The sequence below is a fragment of the Polyodon spathula genome, chromosome 4 (genome assembly GCF_017654505.1).
Source record: "Polyodon spathula isolate WHYD16114869_AA chromosome 4, ASM1765450v1, whole genome shotgun sequence".
NCBI lineage: Eukaryota > Metazoa > Chordata > Actinopteri > Acipenseriformes > Polyodontidae > Polyodon > Polyodon spathula.
The window spans coordinates 60,457,805-60,474,026 of record NC_054537.1 but is presented as its reverse complement, the minus strand read 5'-3'; the positions used below and the strand labels follow the sequence as shown (position 1 = coordinate 60,474,026).

Below are 16,222 nucleotides of genomic sequence, written 5' to 3'. Positions count from 1 at the left end.
AAGACATATGGATCACGCACAGGGTTTCTATTTCTGGATACTCGATGTCATTATTACTATGTGTGCCATGTTTGCACGCTGTTCTTGTACCAAATTCTGCTTTGGGTCTTGACAAACACATATGGATGATGCAGAGGGTTCCTCTGTGTTTGTATTAACTTTGAAATGAGCAGCCTGAGGTGATTTATCCCCTGAAATACCATAGTGTCCAGATTTGTGCATATTAGCGAATCAGAAGCTGGGATGAGAATAAGAAGCTGGCCGAATAAGAAGCCAACTTCAGCATCGTCGCATTAAGGTATTTTTTGTTGTTGTTGTTATTTTCCAAAGTAGCCTATAGTTTGACACATTTGGGGCTATCCTGGAGAATAATTAAAATTAGTCTTTTTGACACAAAAGGATGTTCGGCTCTTCTTTAGATCAGCTTGAGGTAAACAGAATTGTGCGCATTGCAATGGGATTGTATTTCAGCTTGGGATCGTCACACACACATAGCCATCTAACATGGGATCCACAATGAATGCCAGAGACTTGGTCTGACTTGCTGTCACTCACTGGTGGATAGTCGTGTCGATTGTGCTGAAGCAGGCGGAACGCTAACTGGTGAACCAAACTAGCGGATACAGTCCTGTTGTGTTTTCCGCAATTTTAGAAAATACTGAAATCGGCAGGAAAAATGGGTGCAAAAAAAAAAACAACGTCCTCCAGCAGATCTCCTTTGAAAAAAACACCCTATGTACCTTTAACTCTAGTACGTGTGCTCATTCTGTCAAATTAATTTCAAAACAATTCTCATTTACTTAACAAGATGCAACTTAGTAATTAGTCATGGTTCAAACAAGAAAATAAGGATTGTTAATAAAGAATATACAGCATTCTAAATTTGATTGTGCAATGTACAGTGCCTATAGAAAGTCTACACCCCCTTGAACTTTTTTCACATTTTGTTGTGTCAGTGCCTCAGAGCATTTAAATGATTCCAGTTATCTACACACCATACTCCACACTGTTAAGGGGAAAAAAGTTTTAATTGAGAAAAAAATTATATATTAAAACTACAAAACTGAAAGATCATAATCGGATAAGTCTCCACCTCCCTGAGCTTGGTGGAAGCACCTTTGGCAGCAATTACAGCTGTGAGTCTGTTGGGATAGGTCTCTACCAACTTTGCACACATAGATTTGGCAATATTTGACCATTCTTCTTTACAAAGCTGTTCAAGCTCTGTCAAATTTCTTGAGGAGCGTTGATGGACAGCAATCTTCAAGTAATGCCACAATTTTTTTTATCGGATGTGACTGTGTCACTGAAGGACATTTACCTTTTTGTTCCTTACCAACTCCAGTGTAGCTTTTGCTTTGTGCTTTGTGTCGTTGTCATGCTGAAAGGTGAACTTCCATCCCAGTTTCAGCTTTCTTGCAGAGGGCTGCAGGTTTTCCTCAAAGACTTCTCTGTATTTTGCTCCACTCATTTTTCCTTCTATGCTGACAAGTGCCCCAGTCCCTGCCGATGAGAAACATCATCATAACATGATGCTGCCACCACCATGCTTCACAGTAGGCCTGGTATTCTTCAGGTGATGCGCTGTGGGGGTTTGCGCCAAACATAACGCTTTGCATTTAGGCCAAAAAGTTCAATTTTAATTTCGTCAGACCACAAAACTTTTTTCCACATGGCTACAGAATCTCCTGAGGGTTGTTTTGCATTCTTCAAACATGATTCAAGGTGGACTTTCTTGAGTAAAATACAAGCCAGATTTGTGGAGTGCTTGGGATATTGTTGTCACATGCACACTTTGACCAGTCTTGGCCAAAAATGTCTAGAGCTTTTGCAAAGTTGCCATTGGCCTCTTGGTAGCCTCTCTGATCAGTCTCCATCTTGCTCGGTAATCCAGTTTAGAGGGACGGCCTGATGTGGGGTCTTGGTGGTGCCATACACCTTCCACTTCTTAATAATCGTCTTGACAGTGCTCCAAGGGATATTGAAGGACTTGAGGATTGAGGATATTTTTTATACCCATCCCCTGATCTGTGCCTTTCAAAAGCTTTGTCCCAGAGTTTTGAATATTTTTTTTTCACTTGGAAGTTGTGGGGTAGAATGTGTAGATTAATCGAAAAAAAAAAAATGTGTTTGTTTCTTTTAACCCAATCATTAATTTGCCTATTAAGATGGAACTATATTTTGAAAGCATTGCCTCCAGCTTTTAATATATGACTTTGTCATGAAATATATGAGCTGTTTGGTTCTAGTTTTTTTTGTTTTGTTTTGTTTTTTAATTAACAGATGTTTTACCGTCTTTTCTTTTTAAGGTTTTGTAAAATTAGCAGACATTTTAAGGTCTGAGTTCCCCCTAATCCTTCCTCGCTATTGCCTTACATGTACTCTCCCACCTGTGATGGCACAGCTACTGCTTCTTATTTATTAATACTGGCCTAATTTTGACTCTATCAAGATGGATATACCACAGTAAACAGAGAGCAATCCCACCCTGGGCAACAAAGACAGCACTGATTAAGTGTGATAGCAAGTCTGCAAGGTTTTTAAATTGTTCTGGACAGATAAGTACCTATCAGGAAAGTTAGGAGTGGAAATTTGCAGTGAAGTCAGAATGGTCGATAGATAGCTTTTGAGCTTGTTCCTCACAAAAAATAAGTCATTTACAGAAGCACCTGTCGACAGATCTGCAGCCTTGCTGTCTTATCTGAATTAGACTTGAATGGTAATTCAGCTTTGGCATATTACAAAATGCATGCACTATGAATAACATGAGGAACAGCCAGTTTACACAAAATCATGTGCTACACATGAATCAGTTCCATTGATTAAAGTTGAATGCTGTGTTTTAGTAGGAAGGTTAGGGTTATGGTTAGGGTTAGGGTTCAAAACTGCAATATCGGGTGTGTTTGGTGTTTGCATCCAACTTCATCCATTAACATAAGATCCACAAAAACGCAAAAAGGAATCCTGAATGTCTGTTTTGTTGAATGTTTAAACAGATGGAATATTTAGATCCTTCTGCCTCTCTTACGTGAAAACAATACAGAATTAATTGAACCTAATGGCAGTGACATACTTTAGTTTAGATCACTGAATGTAAAACAATCTGTTTGATTGGTATACAGTTCAGCTCTCCAAGACCATGCTATCTAGGCTGGAAATAACAAACAATAGTATTACTTATATAGCACATACAGGTTCAAACAATCCACAAGTACAGATTGATTGAAAATGTTTATACAATAACTGCCTAAATTTCAAATCAAATTCTCATTTCAAATATCAAGTGCAGTAGAACTTTGACAAATGGCAGACAAACACACAGGCTTTCACATCAGTTCTGCCATATAAAACACCTCCTTGTAACAAAAGAAACAGGACTAACAAAAACAACAGAGCCCACTGAAGCATAGAATATATAGGCTAAACAATAAAATAAAAAAAAGAGAGAACTCGCAGCCAAAGAGGCATTGACAAGAACATGAAAAAATACATATATTTTAGCTAAACCCTGAGAGTCTGGATCAAAGAACCAACATCTGGTTTGGAAAATGATACTTACTGTAGTTTTTCTTTCTCCTCTTGACATCAACACTGCAGTAGAGTTTTCAGACTGCTGCAATCTTACAGGTAAGTCATTCGTCACAAAGATGACAAAGTCAAAGCTGTCTCTTTGAGGGAGGTTAACAAAGACCGAGTGGTGTTATGATCCCTTGGATCATACTGCAGAGATCGCAGCAGATTAGGGAAAAGTTAAGACATGAGCACCAGCTCCCCTAACTGGATTCCAAATGGAGACAAAGCCAGGGCTGTATCGGTGGTGACAAGAGTTCTTCTGGGGCACAAAAAAATAAAGAAATAAAAAATCGGAAAATAGAAAACAAAAAAACTGTTGTGTTGGTAGTGGTTTAAACAGCTCTCAGTTTTGTGAAAGCTGTCACAGACCAATACCTCTAACTTAAATATGTATCATGCATTCCAAGCAGTGATGTTACTGTGATGTCTGTTTTGCCTATTTAGCACTGATAAAATGTTATCAGTGGCGTGTTGTCTATGTATGCAACGCCTTCATTGCATGCCCTTTAACTGTGTGGCAGATCTCCACTCTGGCCGCCCATTGAAAAATGTAGCTAAGGCATGCAACTGAAGAAGCGAATTGTCCTGATGAAACACAGTGAGCAGGCCAACTCACAGCTCCCACCTTGTGGGGCTCAGGTCACGAGCGGAAATGGAAGACAGAATAAAAATGGTTATTTTGCGAAATTAGAGACTACAATTTGACTGAAGCAGAGATTGAGAAAATTATACTTTAGTTATATAAGGAACATTGCTGTCAAATCCATTTAGTGCTGGAGATTATGCAACTAAAGAAGAAATCATAAGAAACGGACAACCGAAACGAAGTTAAAGAGCATGTACAAGAAAGCAGGGAAAGAGTTGAAACGGTATCTCAGAGAAGCGGTGGACAAGTGCGAATGGATCTGTGGATGCGGGGAGACAAACAAGCGATTCTGCTGGCTGTGTCTACATTTCTTAACGAGAAGAGTGTGTGGAAATCGTGCTATCCAGTGTGGCTGGATAGCACGATTTAAACAATTTACGCAATGCCTGCAAACGTCATGAAACTATCCAGCAACACCTAACAGTGTGTATACAGTTTGGAACATTTGGACAAGCTCACACTGATCTGCAGTTAAACGAACAATGGAGACTTGCTGTCAGACAGCACAATGAAAAAAATCCATCAGAATCATGAGATTTTGCAAAGACTACTGTGTGTTGTATGTCATCTCAGAGAAAAAAAGCTGGCATTTCGTGGGCACAATTAATTGGATGACTCCCTGAATCGTGGAAGTTATGTCGAAACCTTACAGCTAGTCAGTGAGTTTGATTCTTTACTGAAACAGCATTTGGAAACCTTGACTGTTTTTTCTGGGACATCGAACAAGACCCAGAATTACCTAAGCAGTGAGTAATGCCCAACTTAATGCCATTGCCAAAGAAATTGAGGAGGCACCCTGTGTTGCTATTCTATTTGCTGAAACCTCAGATATAGCCAGTAAGTCTCAGCTTTCGACTGCACTGCGTTATGTGACCAAGGACAGTGATGTTGTGGAATGCTTTTTTGGTTTTACTGATGTTAATGACAGTCAGACTGCAGCTGCCCTTTTCCAGCATGTTGATGTAGTGTGGCCGAAGTTTAAATGTGGTGACAAGTTGGTTGCTCAAACATATGATGGTGCAGCAGTAATGGCAGGTGAAGAAGAGGACTTCAGAAACGTGTGCATGAAAAGTTCCCTTGTGCACTTTTTGATCACTGCTAAGCACGTTTTAAATCTTGTCCTCAGTTTTGCTGCAAAGAATGTTAGGGAATGCCGTATTTCTTTAAAAAAATTGGAAGGAAAAGCTGTTTTTCTCTTGATCTACAAAGCGGTCTGCTTCTTCGCAACATAGTTAAACGAAGACAGCCTTCTGTTTGTACCACTACATGGAATTTTCACTCAAGGCTTTTACAAACTGTTAAGCAGAGCAAAGAAGCTCTGATCAAATGCTTTGAAAGTGTGCTGCAAAATCCAGCAGACTGGGACACGCCATCCTATTCGTACATGAACCAAGGCAAAAAAGTTCAGATGACCATCAGATATAAACGTCTTTTTTTTTTTTTTTTTTTTTAGGTCATTTACAATATCAGTCAGTAAAATTTTAAGTGTAGAGAAACTTGAGTTTGTCTAGTTGCTGAATCCAAAAAGATTCACTGAGTTCCAGACACATTTTCTGGTTGATGCTATGAAATCTCTGGAAGCATCCTATCCGAATGGTTTTTACGGTAATCAGTTTCGTGCTGAACTATGTGCTGTGTATAACGCATATCAGCTGCAAAGGAAAGGTGTGTTTAACCTTGTAGCAGTGCTAACTGTTTGGCGCATGTGTGGTACTGCAGAAAGGGGGCAGTGGCCTCGTAGATCTGCCTGTCAGTCATGGCAGTGTCATGGCAGTGACACGGGGGGGGGGGGGGGGGGTGGGTTTCCCTCACTCTGAGTGGCTGAGATGCAGGCCTAGGGGACTGCTGACCCAATAAGATAACGCTCTATTGCTCCTCCAGCCTGCCCCTCTAAGACGGAACAAGACAGCTGGCGGAAGCTCTGCTGCTGTACAGAGCACGGCCGGAGAAGAACGACTGCTACAAACAAATCAATTAAAAAGAAAAGGAAATTTTAGTAGCGAGGAAAACTTGAGCAGAACCCTGAACAGCATACGTAGGTTGAGGGAACGGGTGAGCATAGGACAGAGACCCGGGCCGTGCAGATAGCGACGGTCGTGGTAATGCTGCCGAGTGCATCTTTACTTTGCAGTTTTATTACTGTGTTTTATTTTCCCTTTTTCTTTCGCCTTTTATTTTCATTACTCTTTTGAGAACCTGTGAGTGTGGCAGCATTAAACTGTTTATCAATATTGGTATTCCTGTGGACATATATACCATTGCTGGTATTCAGGCCACGGGCAACAGCACCCTCTACAGGCTAAAATAAATCACTGAAAAAGAAAAATAAATAAATAAAACTGGGCACCTGTGCAGTGTTTGCAAATACACTTTTATGTCTTCCATGTCAGTGAATACCAACACCCCTCCACAGACCTGTATAAAGCGATGGATTGCACTAGACTTACAGACTTGTTTTTCTGAGGTCAACAAGTTGGCAGTATTAATTCTGTCTACTTCTTATTCTACGGAAACAGTGGAAAGATATTTTTCAACTTTAAAGCGGATAAAGATATTCACATGGAACACCAGCCTCACTGGCGACTGAAAAGAAGCTGCTTAGGAATCTGTGCCGCCTACAGATTTCTACAGTTTAGTCACTGAATAGCTTCTAAAAAAAGACAGATGAATGGAATTTCAATTACAGTAGAAAATTAAGGTAAGCACATGTCTTTTATATTCCCAGTGCACGTGAGAAAATGTTTATACATCATGTAAAAAGTTGTTGCATACCTTGCTAAAGAAGTCACGGCACGCCACTGGATGTTATAAAGTGAAAAACATCTGTTTGGTTTTTAGGTATTGGTTATAATGCCACTCAGCCACTGTGGGCCAAATGTATTAGGGTCTTTACATCAATATGAAATTTGCACCAAGGGAACAATAAAACTTGCAATGAAACAAAGCAAGCAGTAAATTGCACTGAATGTTAATTTAAGTTTGCTACTGTGAAAAATCTATTTTGGTCTTTACCTTATAGGGCAATAGCACAATTTCACTGCTAATGCTAAATACAGCGAGGAATCTAAGAGACATGTAATCCACAGGTCTGAGGCAACGCCATGATACCAGGCATTCTTTTAGACCCCAGGCTACTATTAAAGTCTATTAAGTCTTGGTACTCAATAGTTGGACCGGCAGCCAAACTTGGCCTTCAGTGACCTTGCTGACACAATCACTAAACACCGGAAAGATGTTGTGGAGCAAAATCAATACTGGATGCAGTCAATCTTGTGTGCATGCCAGCTGCTCTGCTGAATCTGCCTGTGCTCTGTTCTGAGAACTATAATGAAAGTATCATTGTCATAATGTAAAATGCATGACTACATACTAACACAATTTGACGAGTGTGCAGCATTACCCACTTTCTCAATCATTCTGGATTACTTCAGAGGTACACCAGTATTTATCCAAGTACTCTAGGTGGAAACGAAAACAATATTTGGTCTGGTATAGGTCCACCCAATAGTTTTATATCCACCCAACAGTTTCCCTTGCTGTATGTCAAATACAGATTTAGCTATTCTAAGATACAATATCACTGTGATAACAAGTGCTGTTTTGGGTTGCCGATGACACATCCTTAACAGTTCTTTGTTCTGCATTACAACAGCTCATGCCACCGCTGTTTTTCCAGTCCTTTCAAGATCTGCACCATAGGCAACCTCTCTAATTAGCACAGCAGATGGATGTAATTCTTGGTCTCTCTGCAGCCACTTCACCTGCAGTCAAATGTTGTCTTCAGCAAGGCAATCACCCAGCCATCTCTATTAGGTCTGTAAGTAGCCACATCAATTATTAAAGCAGCACTGAGCGCCTGTCTGCTTTAGAGCTGCTGTGTAAAGTGCAGTAGCTGTAGGAATCTGTTTCCCTCAGCCAAGCAATGCATCTAAAATAAGTGCAGTAATTGGAATTTGTACTTCATGGGTAAACAGCACATAAGCTCTAGTTAAATTTGGATGTCACACAATGCCTTCACATAAAGCTGGTATCAAGGACAGTGAATGGCTTTATTCTTTTTATACCGTGTGGTGTCATAAATCACTGTAACGGATGAGTACAACTGAAGAGCCAAATTAGCAAGCCAAGTGCCCTAAAATGCAAAGGAAATTAATTATAATGCTTTAAACCCATAGTATGTACTTTCTTCCTTTCACTTTTTGCCTACTACAACAGAATGACTGCTACTACTAGAATTAACACATTTTGCTTCATAAAGTCGAATGAAACCTGCTGAATAATATTACATTGACATACTGAAGTGCATACCGGTTTGTAGTTTTCCATATACTTAATGAAAAACTGACAAATTGAAAAAGTGACATTTCGAAATCTAACCTGAAATACTGTACTACTAGGATAGCTTCTAGTAGACTTGTGCAATATCATTTTGTAGTTTTTTTGATTACATGATGTTAAATAAAATCAAAATTGTGTTCATATACTTTTCTTTTTACTATGTCTCAATCCTAAAATTCTAGGTGATCTAAAACTTTTGGCCATAGCTGTACAATCACTACTACGGCTACTACCAATAGGTCTGTATTATTAAAGCTGACATATTCAATGTTAATATTTTCAGAAGCATTTATATTTTAGATTGTATTTGCTTTTAATAATATATGACCACGGTACAAAAAAAATGTTAAAAAAAGACCTAACAAACATAACCTTTTATTACTTTAACCCATTTCCTTGGGGCTGTTCCTTGTATATAGTAGCCCAATGAATGATTCATAAGCCTTAGTGCTAACTTATATGTGATATTGTTCATCAACTGATTTGACCTATATATCTAGTTCATTTTTTCTTTCTAATTTGTTTTACTGTTAAATCTGAACTGAAAAATCAGACATCCTAGCACATCCTAGTAACAAAGCAAAATGCTTAACTACTGTTGCAAATGGTTTATCAAAGATAATGCCTTTTCCAATATAAGGCAATATAAGGCAAGACAAAACAGAATAAATACCTGATTTTTGTTATGTTCCTATCAAAAGCTCATTGTTTATGGTCAGTGATGAAACACACAGAAATCTAATATTTTGGATTCACCATTTACACTGGGAGCATGTGATGTTTTGTTTTATTATAAGCACCATGAGCTCATTAAAACACATCTCCCTGAGAATATTTAAGCAAAAACTCTTCATGTCTATGTCTATAACTAAACCAACAAATGAGGTCACATTCAGATTCACTTATGTTCAGTTTCACAGAGAGGACTTATCCCTTAGGTTTTAAACTAGCTGCAGAGAGATGTGTGTTTACCGCTAAGAAATCATGACTTCTTATCTACCTATAAAAATAGTCAATGCACTATAAGAGTAGTAAAAATGTCTACATTAATAAAACCTAGTCCAGACATTCCACTGGTAAATACTTCTAGTCCAAACATGTTATTAGTTTGTTTAAGTAGTTCTACATATCTTACAAAGCTATCCATATTATGAAAAACATGTCACAATGAGTACAGGTAAAAATGTAAGTGTGACATATGCTCTGACACTAATAACCCCAATATAAGCCCACCTTGGGAAGCGTGTACAGCATGTCAGGGAATGTAGTTGGGGATACAATGTCTCTTAAATCTCACATTTTTGACAAGGGATTAAGGGAATTTTCTATTGTTGCTTCTCAATCTATAACAGATCACATCTTTGTAGTTATGGCAGCTGCCTATGTGTTATTCCTCCAAATACTCCAAAAATATTGCTTCCATGTTGATCCAATAGCTGTATTTTCATGACATTAGCAGTTGTTGATTTTTTTTAGCTATGTGAGCTACATACAATAAAATCAGTACACAAGGTTGTGCTATAATGCAGGCTTTTAGTTTTACAGCATGCTCACAGTTAGTCAATACAGTACGAGACAGAGGAAACAACTTGCCTACTGCTTTTAATTCCTACTGAATGTAAACTGTTTGTAGCCTATAGTGAGAATTACAGCAAACTACGTGCACAGATAATACGTTAATAGTTTGACAGTGCACACATGTTGAACCAAACAGCATCACAGCCGTGAAAGTCTACAGCACTGTCGTAAACTAAATATGCCTTTTGGTATAGCTATGCAGCATGGATGTCTTTTTTCATCAAGTTAAAAAATTTACTGGACTCAGCATGAACCAGCAAAGAGCAACCAGACCAATCCCACAGCTAAAGGGTACGGAATGAGTTAGAAGATTGAGGGGAAATAAACTGTTAGCCTAGAGCCTAATTATGATTGAACATGTTCTTAAAGGAATCGACATACTTAACTCTAGTGAATAGCCCTGTTGGAAACTGAACAATTTTCTTATGAACCAGATTTGGAATATCATTTGTACAAACATAAGGTTCTTCCAGTGAGTCAATAGAGTAGATGAACAAAATATTTGACAATAAGCTGGACATACTGTTGTGGTTTCACGGACATGCATGTCCGTTTATTGACATTATTTCAGTTGTTTCCAATATTAAAACAATGGTAGTTGCTTTCCAAAGGCTGTTTATTTTCTATTCTTGCCTGTAAATAAGTCATGTCGTATTTTGCAGAAGAGTCAATTGATCAAATAGTGTAGTTTTCGAATAAAAACTAACATTGAAGGCAGTAATTCTCATCTGCAGCTAACAGAACCGACAGTAACAAAGCACACTGAATATTCTCAGCGCACCACGTTTAATGTCAATCCGTGCACTGTACCAGGGAATTAAACTTATACTAGCTCTGCACCTAGTCCCTGGGTTTAACAACGTCCTTTGTTTGGGTATATTATTGAAATGAGCAGGTGCCAGGCCACTGGTACATTCACCCTGAACTGATGGCATTTCTCATCAAAGAGTGAAAAAGTCACACCGGAGCGTTTACTAATAGGGGTTGTTCGTATAAGAACTGGCTCCTGATCGTTTAACATATTATACTTAATTGAAGGCGATTCTGAAGGGCAGGACTGGGTGCATGGCTATTGAGAGTTTCAAGCTATGCTGTACATGTTTTCAGGGAACTTCGATTGCCTCCCCCTACAGTAAATATGTACATTAAATGACACACCCCAAATCATGTATAATGAATATTGTAACATTTAAATAAACAACAAAGGGACTGAAGAAAATAATATGCTTAGCCCAAAAAATCTAAAAAAAAATGTTTAGAGTCTTGTACAGTAAATATCCACTTGTATACCAAGCTGGTAGTCTGACAGATAGTTGTATTGTAGCAAGTCTCCAGATACCCTGCTGTCATAGCATTGCCACCTAAATCTCTGAAAGCCTACTTATGACTGGTGGCATGGTACAGTAATACTAGCAATAATACTTGCTTCTGATGCCATAGTACTGGCAGCAGCTACTAATAATAACCTGTTCCTGTCAAAAACCGGTGTCAGACAATCGCTACAGAGCCTATCGAGACACATACTTTCTGAACTGAGTCTTGTGTTAGTGGCTGTGCTCCACATGAATTGTGACTACTTTTAGGATTTGATCAAGTCTTCTAAATACAGATACAGGTTGTGGCATGGCATATCCAAAACTAAAGCAATTTATTTATGTATCATTACTTTCTGGAGGGAATAACATCTGTATTTTCTGTCATGACTTTCCCATTAAAAAAACAAATAGGACACGTACTTAGTTAATAAAAACAAGTGTGCTGCTGTTTTAGTGCACTCATAACAGTGGTTTGAGACCACGCTCCTGCAGATAATGCATCCTTTTTTTTTTAGGGTTTTCTAAAATGTGGAAAAGCTACAAAACATAGACTGAGGCAAATTTGTTTACCCATAATACATATACATCAATGTAAGAAAAGATAATACATCAGTATAAGATTTGCTTTCAAATGAATACAGCAATTTCCACAAAATTGCTGGGGTTTTTTGCAATACCACCCTTGCATTCCCCCTGATGTTTCTTCTGAACTATTGTGTACTGATATAAACCAATAGTATTCCCCGCCCCACCCCCACCCCCCCATACATCCTCACAGACCACCATTTTCAAAAGCACCCACAACAGAAAATGTACAAATGCATTGCAGACTCCCTCACTTTTCTGCAGCAAAATACTCATAGCCAGTTAACATGCAGAACATAACTGCTTAATCTTTTACATGTTATCCTGCTTGTTTACTGCATGTGTCATTTTTGTATTAAAAACAGTTGTACTAATTGCTATTATGCAGTTTCTTAAGTTAAACGACCCTCGTACTGCCACCCTCACTATCGCACCAATTTGGTATCTGTGCTGTACTTGGCGGTATAATAAGAGAGGACTGTATTACAAACATAACATTCAAGTAGGCAAATGTTATAATTCTTATGAAAGCATTTGACAAAACTTTTGTCTACTTAAGTTTTTTTCTTATAGTAAAACAGTCCATGAGGCATATCATCCTAAATCACAACGGGCAACAGCAACAGGCATAAGAACCAACAACCCGACAAGTCAAAGTTGCAGTTTATTTAAAAGGACATTTTGAAGTGTTCTACTAATCTGATATCATGTTTCGGAGTGTTTCTTTGTAAAGTAACTCTTTCAACTCTGCACACCTGTATAGAGGTGGAGGAAAGATACATTTGCATTGACACAGGACATATTTAATTAGTGATCTTTATGTAATTTTATTTTGGGCTCAAATCCATTATCTTTTAGCTGGGAAGGGTATCCATTTGATTTGGATTCATCATTCATGTGTTAATCAAATAAAAATATAAATTGATCCACATTATTGGATTTACTTCTCAGCTCAATGTTAATTGAATTGGGCGCTGTAAGAATTTAGGTCTTGTACTGCAAAAACAAGAGTAAACCAAACCTATTTACTTATATGGATATTATTCAGTATGGTAGACATTACAATATGTGCAAACTGTGCTGAAGATGCTTGTGTTTGAGTCTCAAAGTGGCTGTGCTGCCATGTTTCACCCAATGGGGCAAGTACACATAGGGTAGAGACTTGTGGCATTTTGTTTTTGGGACACACAGTACTTAGTGGCCCATTGCCAGTGTTGTTCAGTGGTCACTTACTGTTTATGGTCACTTAATTTGCCAGCTTGGTTTGTACAAATAAGAAATAGCATTGCCACATTCTGTTTAGAGGAGGATTATCTAGTCCATTTATTTAAAATATCTACAAAGATGGTATTTATATCTCTTTCTATGATGTACAGGCCCTGTTCAATTTAGACTCCCTGTGCTTAAACAAAGTAATAGATTACGAAAGAAAACAACTAATAATTCAGTAATAATTCAAAACATTTTTTTTTCTAACATGATTTAAAAGTACAACTGTTTGAACTTCAATCATACAGGTAGGACCTTCACTGTATTAATGCACACATATATAGTCATCCCAGTAACTGCAAAACCTTTATTATACCTCATAGAAAAAGGGCATATCCACACTTTGAAACATTAAGCTCAAATTAACAATGCTCCTTCCTCTGAACCTGATCAAACATCGAAAACTATTCAGAAAAGATACACTGAACGACCTCATGGCGACACTCTTATCCGGTTAATTATCCAAAGGAGGCAAGTTGGGTCATGTGGTTATCCATAGGACAGCAGTGATCCAGCCATAAAATGTACAACTACAAAACTGTTTACGTCATTTGCTCTTTTTAATTTAATATAACACTGAAATCTTAACACTTGCATAGGGAAGGCACTTATACATGTTGTAATCGCTGCAGTGTCATGGTTAATTTCGTTTACTTTATTTCACAACTGCATCAACTTCACTACAAAAAAAAATCAACCAATGTCACTCTCCTACCTTTTCTATAATTTTCCCGATTCTTAAAACTTTTCGCTGTTTCATACAAAGTACAACACAAAGAAAAAAGGAGGTTGAGCCACAGAGTAACTCAACGGACATGTACACTAAGTATCACTACTTCAGTACGTCTACTCAAGACTTTCACGGTAATGAAAAAAACTACCTTTGGTGGTGATGATGGAGCTGGACTGAATGATGCTGCTGAGGCTGCAAAGAAAAAGGAAGGCTAGCAAAAAATATGAACAGGAATTCGAATTGAAAACACCTTCTGAAAAAAAGGCCGCTCTACAACACACAAGGAAAAAAGTGATGAAAAGACAAACTCACCTTACAGGGGGTGTTGGATGGGGTCAGAGAAGGAAGGGTTTAGCGGAGGTGTGATATTGTTAAACACACAGACAAGGGTTTGGAAGCGGGAGGGAAAAACGGGGAAGATAAAAAATTTCAAAAGGGAAGAAGTCACTCAGTAGAAAATGTTCAGTGTTAATGGATCTAAGAATAAATAAAAAATAAATATATATATATATATGTAAAACAAAAGAACAAAAAACACGAAGTTTATAATACAAGGAGTATTCCAGTTGCGTCTTCTTCTGCGTGTTATACAGTAAATATCCAATAGTCCTTCCTGCTGATGATGCTGCTGTCAGATAATAATAATACAATAAATAAATAAAAGCACAACAGTAATATCAGAATGGAAAAGTACAGTAAATTCAGCTGCTATACAGCTACAGCTTGAATGTATGTATTGCCGAATCCAGGACCTGCGTTTACCGTGGCTTCTTCCCTTTCACAAAACTGAACCAAAGCACCCAGCTGCATCTCGACGGTACTACATTACACGTTGACGTCACGGGGGCCGAAGCGCAGCCCATTGTCAGCTACTTTCACCTTTACACCACGGTGCACAGACTGTGCTGTGCCATTCATTTATAAAACCTTTGTTTATTAATGTGATTTTTCAGAAGAGTTAACGTAGAACGGAGTACGGGGACAAAAATAATTGAGGGGACTGCAGTTGTGAACAGAACAGCTTGTAATTTAACAATAATCAGCCACTGTACTAATTCTCTAGGCGTTCTCTTTCTTGCTTCCTCTGATGTGAAGGAAAAATGTTTAAGGATATACTGCGCATACATTTTTAAGATATTGAATACCACCTACCACAGGGTCATCAAATCTAAAAGTTGTAAAATATGGCTATAGGGGGGCGCTATTTCACAGACGATTTAATTACACTAATTAGGTAAATTTACAGTATAATCGTAAATCTCGAAAAACTACTCACTTCTAAATCTTTTGTAGTCATTTTTGTATTACTTTAGTATAAATACATGTTAATTTGGATTTATATGTTGTTTTTTTCTGACTTTATGTGAACGAAAAGACACACATTTGCCCGTTTTCTCATTGGAAATAGTGATATTTCAAAATATCACTGTCCTGGTCACAAAAGCAAAGTTTGTGGGGAATAATAGCCATTTTCTATACGCAATTCTTTCCATAAGCAATTAAGAAATAACACTTACTACCCAGGAACAAAAAAATAAATAAATAAATAAATTGTTGCACGGTGTTATTAGGGCAAGTCTTTTATACAAGCAATATACTGTGTTGGATATTTAACATTTAGTAATTAGTAATAGTTTAATTTGAAAATCATTACCTTTTTTTTTTTTTTTTTTTTTTTTTTTACTGAACTGGCACCTCACAGGCTGAAAAACTGTAGGCTCTATCTTGGCAGCTGCTTGACTCCAATTTCATTACACTTTGCATTAAAAATGAATTACTTTAACTTTTCAGAGGTACATATTGAACATCTCTTAACAGGACTCAAACTTGAATGATCTGCTAATGACTACATCTTATATACCTAAAAAATATAGAAAAAGACTCTCAACCACACAAGCATGTTACTGGAGACCCAGACTAGGACAGACCAAGCAAGGGTTCACGGTTGATAGGTTCCCTGAGTATATATGGGGATGGAGACTGTGTTTGTTGTAAGTTATTACTGAGTTTCATGAATTTGTTCTTGGGGTTATTTTGGGAACCCAATTGTCTAGACTGCACTTACGTAGCAGCTAGTATAGTTAGATAGATTGCAAGCGTTAAGCTAGTTAGTATTGGTAGCAATCCGGTAAAGCTTATCTGACAGCATTACATCTTTTATACCGGCCAATATATTTAGGCATA

General features: G+C 37.8%; 1 protein-coding gene across 8 annotated transcripts in view; it reads right to left on the bottom strand.

The window, feature by feature from the left end:
* LOC121314700 (poly(rC)-binding protein 3-like) overlaps positions 1–14,819 on the bottom strand; it is a 403,285-nt gene extending 388,466 nt beyond the window's left edge. For all 8 annotated transcript variants that reach the window (XM_041248235.1, XM_041248236.1, XM_041248237.1 and 5 more), the window contains exon 1: positions 14,351–14,819. The gene's annotated coding sequence lies outside the window, so the exon portion shown is untranslated. The remainder of the gene's footprint in view (positions 1–14,350) is intronic.
* Between the last annotated feature and the right edge of the window lie 1,403 nt (positions 14,820–16,222).